Genomic DNA, 14,759 nt, shown 5'->3' on the forward strand with positions numbered 1-14,759 from the left:
GAGTTGTTGTAGGGACTCTATCTGTGCACTGCTTGTTTTCACTGTGTCTGGGATCTTCATTTTTGTCTGCTGGTGAACTTCACCTGGCCATAACTCTTGGTGGTTTATTGCCTCTCTACTGAACTACAGTCCAGAAGTGTTACTGAGAGAAAGTACAACATCTCCTGCAGGGAGAAAGAAAAACTGCATTAAGTAACGAATATTTAAATGAGGAAGAAAGACTTCTTAGTTCAGGAATTGCATTAACATGGGACCTGTTCAGATGCAGACCTAGTGATTGAGAATGGTCTGAAATCAGTGGTCTGCACGTCTGGCTTAAACCTCAGCTTCCTTCCTGGAAAGGTTCAGGGCTTCTGAAGGCCCTGTGCCTTTCTGCCAGCCTTGTGTGGGTGGCTGGTGTCTCAGGGCTAACTGAGCCTGAACTGAGCCCTCTCTTTGGGAACTCCTCTGCAGGAAGCACTTTCTTCAGCTCCCTGGAAAAGTGACCTGGGAAAATGCACGAGGATATGGGTTGCCTTATATGTGGAGAGATCTTGTGTTCTTCTTGAAAATGTGAGATGCTCTGCTTGTGAGCTGCATCCTCACAGAAGTGGGGTTTGCTGAGTCAGTGCCCAGGGCCTGCACATGTCTGATGGCAGCACCAATTGACAGAAGCCTGGTGAGGACTGGGAAGGTGTAAGGCAGGTTCAGCGACTGGTTCTGTAGGGAAAGCAAGCACAACCTCTGCCCTCCCCTCTTGTGGGTTTTTTTTTTGCTAGGTTCAGGGAATGTTACATGGGAGCACTGATACTGGGGAAGAGCTGGGATTTGGATACTTGCTTCCTACCATGTATGTTCATGTGATGATGTGGGAGGCAGATCTGGGTCTAGCTGTGTGAGGGTGACTCTCCAGGGTGTTCTCAGTATTCCTTTGAGCTCTGGCCTCAGCTCTGAGGAAGCTGGGAGTGCTCATGAATTCTTCTCTTTTGTGCTCAGCAGAGCATTTCCTGTGGCACTCAGGCATGCTGCAACAGCTTCCTCTGCTGCATTCTTCTCTGGGGAGCATCTGAAATAAGCTTTTCTTTTCTGTGTAAGATCTTGAAACTGCTTTGTTCTTGCATGATTTGGGAAAGATTGTTGTTTTTAGCTGACAGGCTATAACTTCTCCCACTGTCTAGGTTGTTCTTGCTTACTGTTTCCCTTCCAAAGCCGGAGTTAGGTGGTGGTTGTGAAATCTGTCTGCCAGATCAGTGTCTGTACATATATATGCTGTTTTGACCTAAGTAGTGGAAGAGATTTTATGCTCTAGGGAATCATGAACCTATAAATAAATAAATCCTTTAAGTAATTATTTTGTGGGTTTTTTTAATAATCTGGCTCTCCCACCTCATCCTCTTTTTCAGAGGATCACAGAACTAAGCTATTATAATGACATCTTGCAGCGTAAAATCAGCATTTCATTCTGATAGGTCTCCCTGTAAGATAGTTTTGCAACTCTTGAAATTGTTTGAAATGTTGTCCTGTTGGATTTGACAATTTAGACAAAAAGGAACAAGTAGCAATGTGGTGGATACTATTATTATGTATTAACCTAGCAGATGTAATAATAATGCTAAACATTGCTGAAATGTGCAAAACCTCTTCTCACAATTAAATGCATAAACCCCCCCCCAAATGCTACGCCCAACCCAAAGAAAGACAAAACACAACTTGCAAACCCCAGCTAACCACACTATCTGTTTTATGGAGTTAGGTAGTTGAAACAGGAGTTAAAACTATTGTCTGATGTAAGGGAATGCTGAGAGCTGAGCAAAAATTTACTCATGCATGTTTTGTGGAAGCTGTGATGAGGAGCAGTAAGATTTGAGATACGAGGAGAAAAATCTTTAAGAAGCTCAAGAGGGACTTGAAAGATCTGCAACTTGGTGCTGTAAATGCTGTGTGGAAGACAACAAACAAAATGGTCTCATGTTGTTTTGGTTCTTATGGTAGTCAAGGAAACAGGGTTTGGAACAGCATCTGAAAATCAGCTGAATTGTCTGGAAGAAACTGGCTTGCAATAGTCTCTCCTTTTCAATAGGGTACTGTCCTAGACTTCAAGGTCTGACTGGCAGGGTGTAACAGTATCTATCAGACTTGGCCTGTTGAAGTCAAGAATGGTCCAGATAAGATGCAGTCACTGAGGTGTGATTCTTGGTGCTTCATGGAACTAAAATTCAATTAAGCATTTTTGTGCTATTGTTATCCTGTTAAATGTACGTTGCTCTGAGAAATACTGCTGTTTAGCAAGAACTGCTCTGACAGGGCTAATGATGCTGTATAGATAAGATGCAGCTGAAGGAAGCCACTTGAGAATGCTGTGCAAATAAGTGCCTCAGAACAATACATGAAACTTAATGAAATGTCAGGAATAATATTTAAAAAAACCAGCTGGCATGCAAGAAGCAGAAGAAGAGAGGGTAGCACTGCAAGGTCTAGTGGGAAGTGTCCCAGCCCATCACAGGGGGTTTGGAACTAGGTGATCTTCAGAGTCCCTTTCAACCCAAACCTTCCTATGAAAAGCAACCCCATAATAAAGCATTGGGAGAATCTTTATTTTGTTTTGTGGCTTTAACTTGGCTTTTAATTGTTAGAGAACAAAGAACCTCTCTAGGTTTGCCAGGGAATATAAACAAGAAGCAAAGAATATGTACAGTCTTGTATTTCTTATTGCTTAAAAGCAGTGAATTGCAGAGAAACAAGATTGAAGTTTAGTAGTCCTTGAGGAGACCTGATTTATTTCCTAAAGATTTTGTTTTTGAAAATGATTACACAATAGGATTTGGGGTTGTATGTTTTATAATTTCTTCTTATGTCAAATGGACAGAATGGCATTTCATCTTTTCCTACATTTTTATCAGGCATCAAGGGCTACAAATGAGTTCTATCTTGGCAGTTGCTACTTCTGACCTTTTTTTATTATTATTACATGTGTTTTCAGCTGGGTATTCTGCCATGCCTATGCTTTGATTCCAGTGGCTATAGTGAAAGTGTCAAAGGACAAGTAGTATTTCAAAGAGTGAGAACTCCTTTTACACATCGTCTCTGAACACTTTTCTTGCCAGCTGTGGAAGGAGCTTGTTTTTTGAACAGTTCCCCAATCCTGGCTTGTTTCAGTTCAGCTGTGTTTACCCTGTGCATGTTTGGGATGAGAAGCTACACAGAAAGGAAGAATTCACGTTTGATGCTAGGAATGCTTTTGACATTTGCTATTTCATATCCATTGATTTGCTTAGAGCTATTGGTAGGGACTGGAAAAATGGAGCTGAAAAAACAAACACTTTGAAATAAGTACATCTGTATAGCAAGACAGTCTTTTCAAAGAAGGTGGCTGATAATCTGAATTTTCTGTACACTGCATTTGTATGCATAATACTAAGTTGCTATTTTCTTTCCATGTACCATTTGATCCCCAGCAGACTTTGAGTTGGTGGGATGTGTGGGACTTTGCCTGTTCTGCCAGAGCTGATCATGTCTTCTGTGACTGGTAAATCAAAGATTTTAAATCATATCCCACCAGACCTTGATGCCTCTTGCTAGTCATGCTCCAGTCACAAAGCAAGCTTACTGGTAGCTTCACTGGATTTCCTTCCTTCTTGCCAAAAAATACTCTTTAATTATTTGTGTTGTCAGTAAATAGAGATTACTTACTGAGTGGGTGTTAAGTTTCAGTGCAGATTATACAGGGTCTGACACCACCTTTCCTACTATCACCTCCCTAACTCTTAAATTGCCCTGACATTGTTCAAATGTTAGGCAATTTAGAGAGGTGTGTCGCAGCTATCTTGTCTCAGTAGAAGAAACTTCTTACTTTTCTTTGAAGGTGAGTTCTTCAGCTTCACTCTGTCTTAGAGCTTTTGAATTGTTAGAGTTTGGATTGAGTCTGTATGAGCTGGCCATTCAAGAATGAAGCTCAGATTGACTGAACTTGCATAAGTGGGAGTCTGTAGGACTGGGGTTCTGGGAAAGGTATGCTTGCCATGTGCAGTACTTCTGTTACTGTGTAGTCTGACATGCCTCCCACTTTGAACAGGGTGATTTGAGGAGTGTTCAGGTGGGTCTAGGTGTTTTCTTTTTTCTGTCATGCTGGACTTTGTAGAGAAGTTGTGATGCTGAGCTTCTCTAAAGCTGCTAGGAAAGATGACTTAATACTCACAGCTAAACTAACCACATCTAGACTGAAAATATGACTGTGCTCAAGAGAGGCTTTCCAGCAAGACAAGGATAATAAGTCTTTGCAGTTCTGCCCAGTCAGTAGTAAATTATCTGAGTGCTTGTTTTGACAAGTCCCGTGATACAGATGAGTCATTCTTAAAGGATAAACAGATCTGCCCAGATATTAAATTCTGTTATGTTCATTGGTCCTGAGCAAAGCCAAAGACTAGAAGAGAAATAGCATGGCAGAATGAAAAAGTACTTTCTGTGTGCACTGGTGTATCAGATTGGAGTTTCAGGATCACTGTCCTTACCCACCTTTCCTAGCAAATCTGTCAGTAGATGAATTGCATAGGAAAACTTCAGTAACCCAGGACTCTGAGCTTCCCAGTTTGATTTCCACACAGGTGAAGGTGGCACAACATTTAGTGCACAGTGCTGTCCTGTGCACAAGCCATTACTAGATTAGCCTTGGCCAAACTTCCAAATCAGTGTATTTTGGATAGGCTGAGTCAGAGGCAACAGCTGCTGCTGCTGAAAGGATGAGAAATTAATCAGTTGCAAAAGTGAGTGGAGGCTTACCAGGGCAGAGCTTTAAAGTGACTTGGCTAGTGTATCTAAACTCATTACTTCAGAGATCCCCATGTCCCCTTGGACTTTAGGACTGCCTCATGAGCAGACTTATGACTGTGCATTGATCTTTGTCAGCTGTCAGAGTAACCCATAACAGAACTGGGATTAGGAGGTGGGCATGAGCTGGCCTCTAGGGTAAGGGGAAGCCTGTCGTTCTGGTGGTTGATGGTGTCTGCCTGAGTTTCACCTCATGGTGGATAAGGAGCAATGGACTCTTACTGCTGTTGGTGTTACCATGTGTCTTCATGAGCTTGAGTGGCCATGCTGGAGTCTTCAACAGGGATATATTTTGGGAAATTCTCATAGCATGAACTTCTAAGGCCTTATGGGGAAAAGGAACCTGATTGCAGTACTAGGCTGAAGTTTCAGGAGTGGAAGTTTTGTAGCCATATGGAAATTTAAGCAAGTTAAGTTTCCTGAGGCACTGCTAAATTGAAGGCCTTGTGTCACTTGCTAGTAGAGACAAGCTTTGTTCTGCTGTGTCTTTAGGATATATTTCCCTGGTGTGCTCACCTAGTGTCAGTACAGGGACTGTATTCATTTCAGTCAGGTCTTTACAGACCAGTCACTTGTGTCCTATCAAAACCTGGTGTCCTAAATCAGCATGAATATGATATTATGCTGAAAAGCATAGTTCTGGTTTTTCCTATACAGTCTCATCGTTCTTACTGAAGCGTGAGATGTTTTTCATTACACTAGAGCCCCATAGTATGTGTCAGGCTTTTATCCTAAAAAAAAAAAAAAAAAAAAAAAAAAATCCACTTTAGGGTATTACTATATACAAACTGAAAACTCACTTAGGAACAGACAAGGAAAGAGTGGGGTATATGTACAGGTTACCCCTGAATTTGAGACCAGTTTTTAGTTTTGTAAGTTTTGAGAAATAGGTAGGCAAGGACAAGATGACAAATCAAAGCTGTATGAAGTAAGTCCCTGCACAGCTGTCTATTTCTTTTCTTGTAAGACCATCAAATTATTTTGACAGTTCTTATTATTTTTAAATAATCTCCTCTTTGTTGCAATATAAAATAAAATCTAGAACTGGAAGAGCCCACTCTTATGAGGGTTACAGCACTTGCTTAATTTCCTTCTTGGAACATGTGAAAATAATTATAGGGTGGTTGGAAGAAAGCACAGGGAGGCTGGCAGCAGCCTTAGAAAACAAAAGCAAATGAAATGTGGCCACTTGTAAAGCTGCACTGTGCCCATGCACCCAAGAGCAAGTTTCTGTATTAAATTTGCTTTTTTGCAGTCACTGTACTGCTGACTCCAACAGCAGCCCAGATGCAAATTTTTTATGCTGTCCTGGCAGTATGGGATGTTGTAAAGTACTAGTCAGCTGCTCTTCATCTTTATGGGACATGAGTAAACTTCATGAGCTTCCACACACATCACAAATAACTTTGTATGTGTGTGCAGCAGTAAGATTACTGTATCAGAAGATCTTAAAAGCACTTCTGCAGTTGTTCCCAGTTTGCTTCCTCCTATTAATGTTTCCGAAATTAATTTATCATCCTGGCTTTGTTCAGAAGCACCAGGTTTTTGTCTTATGATTTGGTGTTATCCTGATGTCCAGAATGCCTAGCCAGCCCTGTGCAAACATAAGACAGAAAAACCGAAAGTTTTCCAGCAAGTCTGAAAAACTTGGCAGTGTTAGTCTCAGAGCCTGTCAGGCTGACTCACTCAGGAATGTATCTGAGGGGACCACATTACAGGTGGGCTTAATACAGGGAAAATAATGCAGTTGTCACAGTGAGTAGCACTCTTCTAGGGAGGCAGATGTGCTGCTGGAGTGCAGTTGTGGTTGGTTGCTGCTTCCCATCGCAGAAATCTTCCTTTCACAGATGTGGTTTTTGTTAGACCTGGAATTTGCATCTTGGTTTTCCAGCTGCCTAGCATACAGCAGTCTCTCCTGTTTTGAAGGGGGAAAGAAACTTGAAAGGTACAACATTTAGTTTTCTGCCAAAATATCGGTAACACTGGGAGTTCTTTAACTGAAGCAAGGCTTTCTAAGGGGCAGAGAGAAATATGTTTTATATCCACACAATCTGTAGCACTGTAGAAGCACCAGTGGCAGTTTCATATAGCCTAAACATTTTGACTCTTGTAGAACATAAATATAATTTTATAGTGAGCTTTGATGCTAATGGTTTTCTTTTTAGGAGATAGATAAACTATCGTGAGTAAAAAAAAAAAAACATATTTCTAATAGAAAGACAGACAAGACCCATAATTAATGTTGCACTAGCAGGCTTCCTCCGTGGTTGGCTAATCACAGCTGAGTGTTAATAAGCATAGATTTTTTAAAAATACTGTTGTAACATGTTAATTAAAATAATTCGTCTCCATGTGTCTCTTGAGTTACCAGATGGCGACTGCATTGGTGGAAGGCTGCAATTAGAGTCTTTTCTTTCTTGCTTTTTATTCCCCTGCCCTAAGGGGGGAAAAAATAAAGAAGGAAAAAGAAAAAAAAATGCAGCTTTACTGTGTATGGGATGGTTGTGCGGGGTGCCTGTTACTGTACACATTTTAAATGCTTGTGTCTAATTATATAAATGCACAGCTATATGATTATATATACAAATCTCTTTGCTTTGGTTCTTCTCATTTACCCACATTATGACATAAAAAAAAAAATAAGCCTCCTCTTCAGAGTATGCTCTTACTGGGGAAACTGTAATTTCCCAGTGAAGACACCAGTCCTGCTCAGTTTGGTCTTCTGTCTGTGAATTCAGAATAAGCAGCATCTGGAGCCAGTAAAGACAGAGAGCTTATTTTTCAGTGGACTTTGGCCCCTGCTTAACCAAAAAAGGGTTATGTTTTGCAGTGTGTTTTTAGGAAGGCTTAAAATATTTTAGGGGCAGGGTCAGTGAGAAGTGTGTGCACTCACAATGGAGGCCTTTTATTGACTTCTGCCTCCTGTAAGTTAAATATAAAGAGGTCCTTTAGCCTCAGCTGTTGTGACTAGTCCTCAGCAGCAGCTGCTGTATCAGGTTTGCCCCTTTGGGAAATGACCCATCTGCTCATGTGCTAGAGAAAGCCAGAGTGCTGAAAAGGAGAACATTCAAAATCTGTTCTCCTGCTCCCAATCCCCATCTCGTCCCCAGAAGTTACAGACCTGGGCATCTGGTAATCTGTGTTTTACGGAATGAATCCTGTCTGGCTAGAAACACACCAGGTTGTCAACTGTTGTCAGCTGGCAGAGGATGGCTTCAGTCTGGGTCCCTTTTCACATGTTCTATCTGCAGCTACTGTGTTTGTATAATTACAACACACAAGTTAGTACACTGGTGGGCAGTAAACCAAAAATCCCCACTAATACCTCAAGCTACTTGAAAGGGGAGCAAAGCGTGTCTTGTCCTCTAGGGAGAAGGCTTTCTAATGACTGCTGCACACATTTGTGTTGGAATGTCATTGTGTGGACTAAAAAATGCTCTGAAGTTGCTGAAAGAGGATAAAATTTCAAATATTATACCCAGATTTGGCCATTGTGCTTCTTGGAGCTAGCCTGCCAAGAGAAACCCCAGTGTAAAGTATGTGGCTCTTTGTGTTCAGCACAAACCTGCTGTTACAAGCAGTGACGTTTGTCCCTGAAATACCTGATGAGCAATTTCCTAGCCTAATATTAATCCAGGCTCTCTGCCTGGGAAGGACAAAGCAGAGGGTGCATAGTGGGAAGCTGCTGTGCTGAAAACTTTTGATTGCATCCAGGCAAGCATGGTTAGTTGGAAACCTGAAGGTATTTAGCATTCAGAAATTGAACTGGCACTCTTGTTGGAAAATGTGGATGGGGGTGACTGCTTTTCTATCTACCACTGAAGCACATTCCCTTGTTATTACTTTCTCAACAGGAAGGAAGGTGTGGGTGGGGAGCAGCAGTGCTGTTGATCAAAGCTTATCAAGGTGCTTTTATTCTCCAGACCAACTGCCTAGGAAGTGTTTCTTTCTTCGGTAAAAGATAGTGTTTAGTTGACGTAGCTAGTCTAAAGGGGGTGTGAAATTGTAACACGTGCTTCTTACTAAGACTGAAGAGCTGCTGAGGGAGGGGAGCTGCCAAAAATGGCTTCTGCTGGTTATAGGCTGGTTTGTGTTTGCAATGGAGGAGAGGGAAAAACAAGGATATTGCCTCTCTGGATTTCACCCTGAAAGCAAAGCTGGCTAGTCATCTTCCTCCATCATCTCCCTCTCTGCAGAAGGCTCCTGGAGCCAAACACCAGTTCTGTCTCAGGCAGAAGGAAATCTTCTGTGACTGAAGGCCCTGGTTTAAGAAGAAAAATTCCTTACTGAAAAGAAGCTTGTGGAATATTTTTGTTCTTCATTCAGCCTGTTTTCTCCTGTTCCCCCAGAGAATTGACACACCAGGAGATTTGGGATAGAAGGGCATGATAAGTAGTTGTATGTTCTCTGAATAAATTAGGTATATATACATATAGATTTTTTAAAATATTTTTTTCTTCTCAAGGCAGGAAACCACCTTTAGCATAGGGGAAAAGCAGCTAACTTGGACAGTGAATTTCCTGTCCAATAGTTCTAAAGGGCTTATAAAATAAGTGCTTGTTGTTGAAAATGGCACATATGCCAGTTGCATGTGTGCCTTTAGTTTTGGTGCTACTTTTCGTGGTTTTTTCTCTCAGTAGGTGCATGGTGGGGTTTGAATTCATCATAAGCTAGGTAAGGATCTGTCCTACCACAGCAAATGTGGCAGTGTTTGAGACCATGTCTTCCCTGAGAGGAAAAGTTACACTGAAAAATAAGAAAAACGCCCGGACTGCAACAAATACACCAGAACAAAAGTAAAGAAGACCCAAACCGAACATTTAAATAAAGTTACTTGCAGTGTGTTCTGTTAGGTGCAACCTGAGGCATTGGAGTCTGCAGCACTGTGGGGCTGATGCAATCCTCTGTTGCTCAAGATGTTGCTAAGTCAGCTCGGTGCTGTGCTGTGGCTTACTACCCTGCTGTGTGGCTAAGGACAGCACTGATGCTATTACCTGGTTGGATCACATTCATGCTTCTCTGAGTACTGGTGACAGAAGTTAGGAGTATATCCAAGAAATGGGCAAAGGGAGGAGTCAATTCTTTCTTTATTGGTTTACTAAACAACCAGGAGATTAGTGGAGAGGTCGGGCAGCACCCTGCTGGCAAGAACTGAAACTGCAAGGAGAGAAAAAAGTGTCTTGGCAAATACGGCCAGAGCTCTTGTTAGGAAGCAACTGAATGCGTTTGCTGAGGCCAAACCAATGTTCAGTGTCACCCCTGAGTGGGATCCGTGGGCAGCACTCCACTGGAATTGCCAGATCCTATAGAAGCTGAATTGAGCATTCTTGCTGCTCCCTGGCTTGCACATTTAGCCTGCTGACTGCATCAGGCTTTCATGTTTTTATTGTGAAAAAACATGGTGTAAGAAGAAGATGAAGCCCTGCGTATTTGCATGCAAATAGCAATTGATAAAAACCCCGCTATTATTTCGAGCCCATTCAGGGCACTAACTGGAAAAGAGCTGTGAATCTGGCTAAGTTGTTTTCAGCATGGTGTTAAACCTGAACCTCAGGTCTGAGATGCTGAAAATGCACAGCCACTGCAGAAGGCTTCAGATGGAATTAGTATTTCAGACCAACCATTTAGCTGTGGCAAGACCCAGATTGAAGGTGGGAGTATAGAGGGAGGCTTACTCCCTTAGAGTTTGGGGCTGTTTGGAAGATCCTTGCCAGAAATTAGTAATAGCTTTTGCAGTTCCCTCAGCTATACTGAGGTGATGCACACACAAATGATCCAAGTTGAAAATTGGAGTCTCTGCAGCAGGGACAAGTAAGTGGAAAACGGGGATATCTTGTGTTTATTTTGGGTGCTTTTCTAGATATGCTGTTTTTAAGGCTGGTGGCAAGTCTGTCTGAAAGAATAAAGGTGACAATGTTTTGGAGAACTGGAGACTTGGACAGAGAATTTCTCCTTGCTATTGTGGAATGTGTTGAAGCACAACTTGTAAGAAAGTGAACAGAAAATGACTGTGACCAGGAGGAAACCTTATGTAACAGGAGAAAGAAGAAGAGGCAGAAAAGGTGGCATGCCTTGAGGCAAGCCAACATTGTCTGAGCTATTCCACAGAAATCCTGCTGTAGGGCAATCAAAGTAGTACAAGAAAGCTAGCATCAGGCTGCAGGGGAAACAGCATGAAAGAAATGGCATGGCCTGTAGCACTGGGACAATTTAATTGCGTGTAAAATTGTGTTGTATTTCACAGAGATGTTGGCTCACCAGGTAAGACCTGCTGGCATGAGACATCATGACAAGTTTAACCAGACTAGCCAGGGGAATATTTATCTTGATCAGGAGGGTGTTTTTTGTTTGTAGGATGTTTTTCTTCTGTGAGTCTTGACGGTATCTGTTAAATGGAATAAATGTTGTAGAAAGAGAAGTACTGAGATTAGCATCTTCCTTTTTCTAGTTTCCACATCACACAAAAATTGTGGTATGTCTAAAAGGGCTGGAGGTGTTAACAGTGTCCAAGCAGGGCACGTGCTCAGGACATCCAGTAGAGCAGTTGTAAGCACAAATGGCTTCCAAAGTGCTTCAGCATAGACCTATAAGGCTCCTTGGCCACTTCTCTGAGGATAGTCAAACCTGCTGGAGTGCTTGGGTAGTCAGTGAGGCATTTACCTGAGGCTGCATCCAGCTTCCTTTTGAAGTTGCCAGGATTTGGGCCTGAGTCATGTGAAGAGCAACTTTATTTTGTCAAAACTGTTCCTGTCCTAGTTTTAGTGACCTTTGTGCCTTGCTGTGGAGAACAACAACTATTACAGGATGTTCAATGTGAACCATCCTATCATTAAGCAATGCTGTGAACAATTAGATCATGATTAGAAGGGTTTTTTTGATTGCTTGCTTGGTTTATTGGTTGGTTGGGGTTTTTTTGTTTAGTTGTGTTTGGATTTTGGTTTTCTTCTTATAAGAATGCATTTTTTAAGGAGGTTTGGGTTTTCATCTTTGTACAGTCAAACTGCCCAATAAAGCGGGTTAGTGACTGAAAAAGTTCAAGTGCTTGGTGCAGAAGAGAGGGGTGTAACACCCCTAGTAGAGTCCATGAATCTTACTGATTGAAAAAAATAAAGACAGTGCCAAGCAAATTAGACAGTAGAGAGGTCTTAGACTTCTGTGTTGTGTTGTGCCTGTGCAAAGAAGGTTAATACTGGGGAGCTTTTATAATTCTGTGACAATTATCCAGTCAGATTGAGTTATGATTTAATCTTTCTTTGTATGTGTGAGTGGAGTGTATTGTTCTTCATCCTTGCCACAACAGGCTCATCCTGCTTGAGCTTTGTAAATCTTCTGCTTATCTGTGAATTTCACTCGGTGATCAAGGCTTAACTGTGCTTCTGTGGTTTATGTTCTGAGCACTTAAATCCCTCACTTTTGTGTCAGCACATAACAGACCATATGCTTCCATCCATGGCATTATATATATGAGCCATGGCTCAAGTTTGTGTCTTTGTTACCTTATGCTGGAAATGCTTTTGCTTCTGCATCGGGTTGGCATTCAGGACCACTGCCCAGCTTCAGCTCAGCCAGGACATGAAAGAACCATTTCATCCTTTGGTGATTAGATTGATCAATTTGGCCAACTGACATCTCTTACTGTCTCTAAAAGAAGCTGGATTCCATCTTCTCACAGCTGTCTGTGAATCTGGTGGAAGAGGAAGCAAGTGAGGATTGCTACTTGAAGAAGAGCCATGGGAAGGGGAACTGGTGAAGGTACAATGTGATGTTGCTGTTACTGCAACAAAAAAAGAGGTTCCTTAGTGTTGTGGTGGTTATTGTCAAGCTGGTAACAGCTACTCAAAGAACATCAGAGCAATTGACCCTCCTTGAAGGAGAACAGTATTTTTTCATATGACCAAAACAAAAAAATATTGTGCTTATAGGTGATTTGGTGGGATGCTGGGTAGAGGTGCATACTGACTCAGTATTTTTTCATGTGCATATTAAAAAATGGTATATTAAATACTTTGTGGTTTGGAATGGAAATTGCAGAAGCTCCAGTGCATAACTTAATTTCTGCCTGTCAGTCTGGAAATGACAATTTCTTTACCTCTGGATGGAGTTCAATGATATTCTCAGTCTTTGGACTTCTGCTTCCTTCCTGTTTTCCATCAGTGTATGCTGGCAGAGAACCAGCTCTCCCAGGAGATGTCATAAGCTTCAGTACCTCCTACAAACAGGGCCTTTGGGAGTATTTGCTCCCTTTGCACAAAGTGGAGAAATTCTTAAAGCCTATTTCTGTGCATCTTGAAAGCTTGATGAATCAAGATCCTGGCAATAGCTTTGCAAGCCTAGAATGTCAGTAGCCCCCTAGGAAGTTGGTGACTTCTTTAACTTGGCTCTCTAACTCTTCTCTCCCCTGCATGAACATTTGTCTTAAGATGTTTCACAAGCCCTGCGATACTTCCAAAAATATGTCTTTCAGGGAGGGAGTTGATGAAATTCCTGCATGTGTCTTTCTGTTCTCAGTACTGAACCATCCCAACAGCCGTGCTCCAGAGCAGTAATAAGCAGTTCACACTGCCCCAGCCGCCTGCACCTTCTGGCTGCTGCCCACAGCTGGAGCCGGCTGCTCTGGGTGCGTGTTCTGGCAGCAGTTGGTACCCAGCTTCTTTCACCCCTGCAGTGTCAGTGTTTGTTCTGTGGACAGCAGTAAATGGGATGCTCTGCCTGGTTCTGTATTGCTGTGCTGCAATATTGGGACGTAAACTTTGTTGCTGGAGCACATAAAGGGTTGTACAGAATCAAACTTGTAATTTTTCTTCTATTGGTCCCAGTTTAGAGTGCACATATGGAGGAAGTTGAAGAAACCTATTAAGGAGACTGTTGGGGGGGGGCAGTGAAAGCTTAGGGAACAGCTAATTCTCAGCTAAGTCGCTGCATTGTCTGTCCCAGACTTTCTGGATGCCTCTGTTATGTTGGACTGGGCCCTGGTTTGCAGAGGTGCTGCATTCTGTCAGAGATGCCAGGAGGAGAGAGAGAGCTAGTCTAGCAGGGAGCAGAGGTATTTGACTTTCTCAGTTTTTCAGGTACCACCATTTCATCCTCTTACCCATGCAAGCCACCCTCCAGCAATTTTCAGTGCCATCAGCACTTTCTAGTAGACCTCCTCAAAGCTGCAGGCTCTGAGAAGCTTTGTTCTCCTGAGGCTGCCTTGCAAAGGACAGTCCAAGATCAGCTCAATCATGTTGAGAGTGGAAGGTATTGATGTTCTGGCTGCCTCATCCAGACCTTTTTTATCTATTTCCCAGCACATTTTAAAATACTTGTGCACTCCTGGGTGCTGTGATGACACATGAAGGTTGGGGGTAGAGGGAAGGGGAGGTGGCTAATTCTGCAATCCCTTCCCTGTGAATAGGACAAGTCAGACATAACTGCCTGAATACACTTACAAGCTGCTTCCCTCCTTTCCTGTCCAAGTGGTCTGTGGAGGTGAAGAGGAATCCAGTTTGCAGCTGTGCATTTCCTGAAGACCTTATCTGGGAAGAACAAATGAGGTCTCTGCAGTTGCCTTATGTGATGGTACTTCCAAGCCTTTGAGAGTGCTTTTGCAATGTAAATGAGTGCCTGTCTCTTGTTGGCTGGCTGATTTTTGTACATAACTGAGAATCTCATCAGTATAGGTGGTGCTTTATTATAGAAGGGGAACCAACAGTGGGCTGCTTCTGTGTGCAAAAGGGCTCCTAGTTCAGTGGGCAGGCTTACACATGGGCACAGCTCAGGAGAAAAGGGAACCACAGGACTGAGCTCTTTGCTGCAGTCAGTGGAAAGATGCTGTGCATGACTCCCAAGCAATTCCAGGTACCTGCTGTGGTATAAAAAGGTGTAGGGAAGTTGTCCTGTCTGCTCTTGAGTTTTGGCAACTGCTGTGGTGACGCTGGCTTTTACCCACAGCTCTCCACCAGTGCCAGGAGAGG

At 42.5% G+C, this 14,759-nt stretch overlaps 1 protein-coding gene across 9 annotated transcripts in view; it reads left to right on the top strand.

The window, feature by feature from the left end:
* Window positions 1–14,759, top strand: part of SUSD6 (sushi domain containing 6) — a 91,648-nt gene that overhangs the window by 62,903 nt on the left and 13,986 nt on the right. The gene's annotated exons all lie outside the window — the stretch shown is intronic.

Source organism: Lonchura striata, chromosome 6, assembly GCF_046129695.1.
Source record: "Lonchura striata isolate bLonStr1 chromosome 6, bLonStr1.mat, whole genome shotgun sequence".
Classification (NCBI taxonomy): domain Eukaryota; kingdom Metazoa; phylum Chordata; class Aves; order Passeriformes; family Estrildidae; genus Lonchura; species Lonchura striata.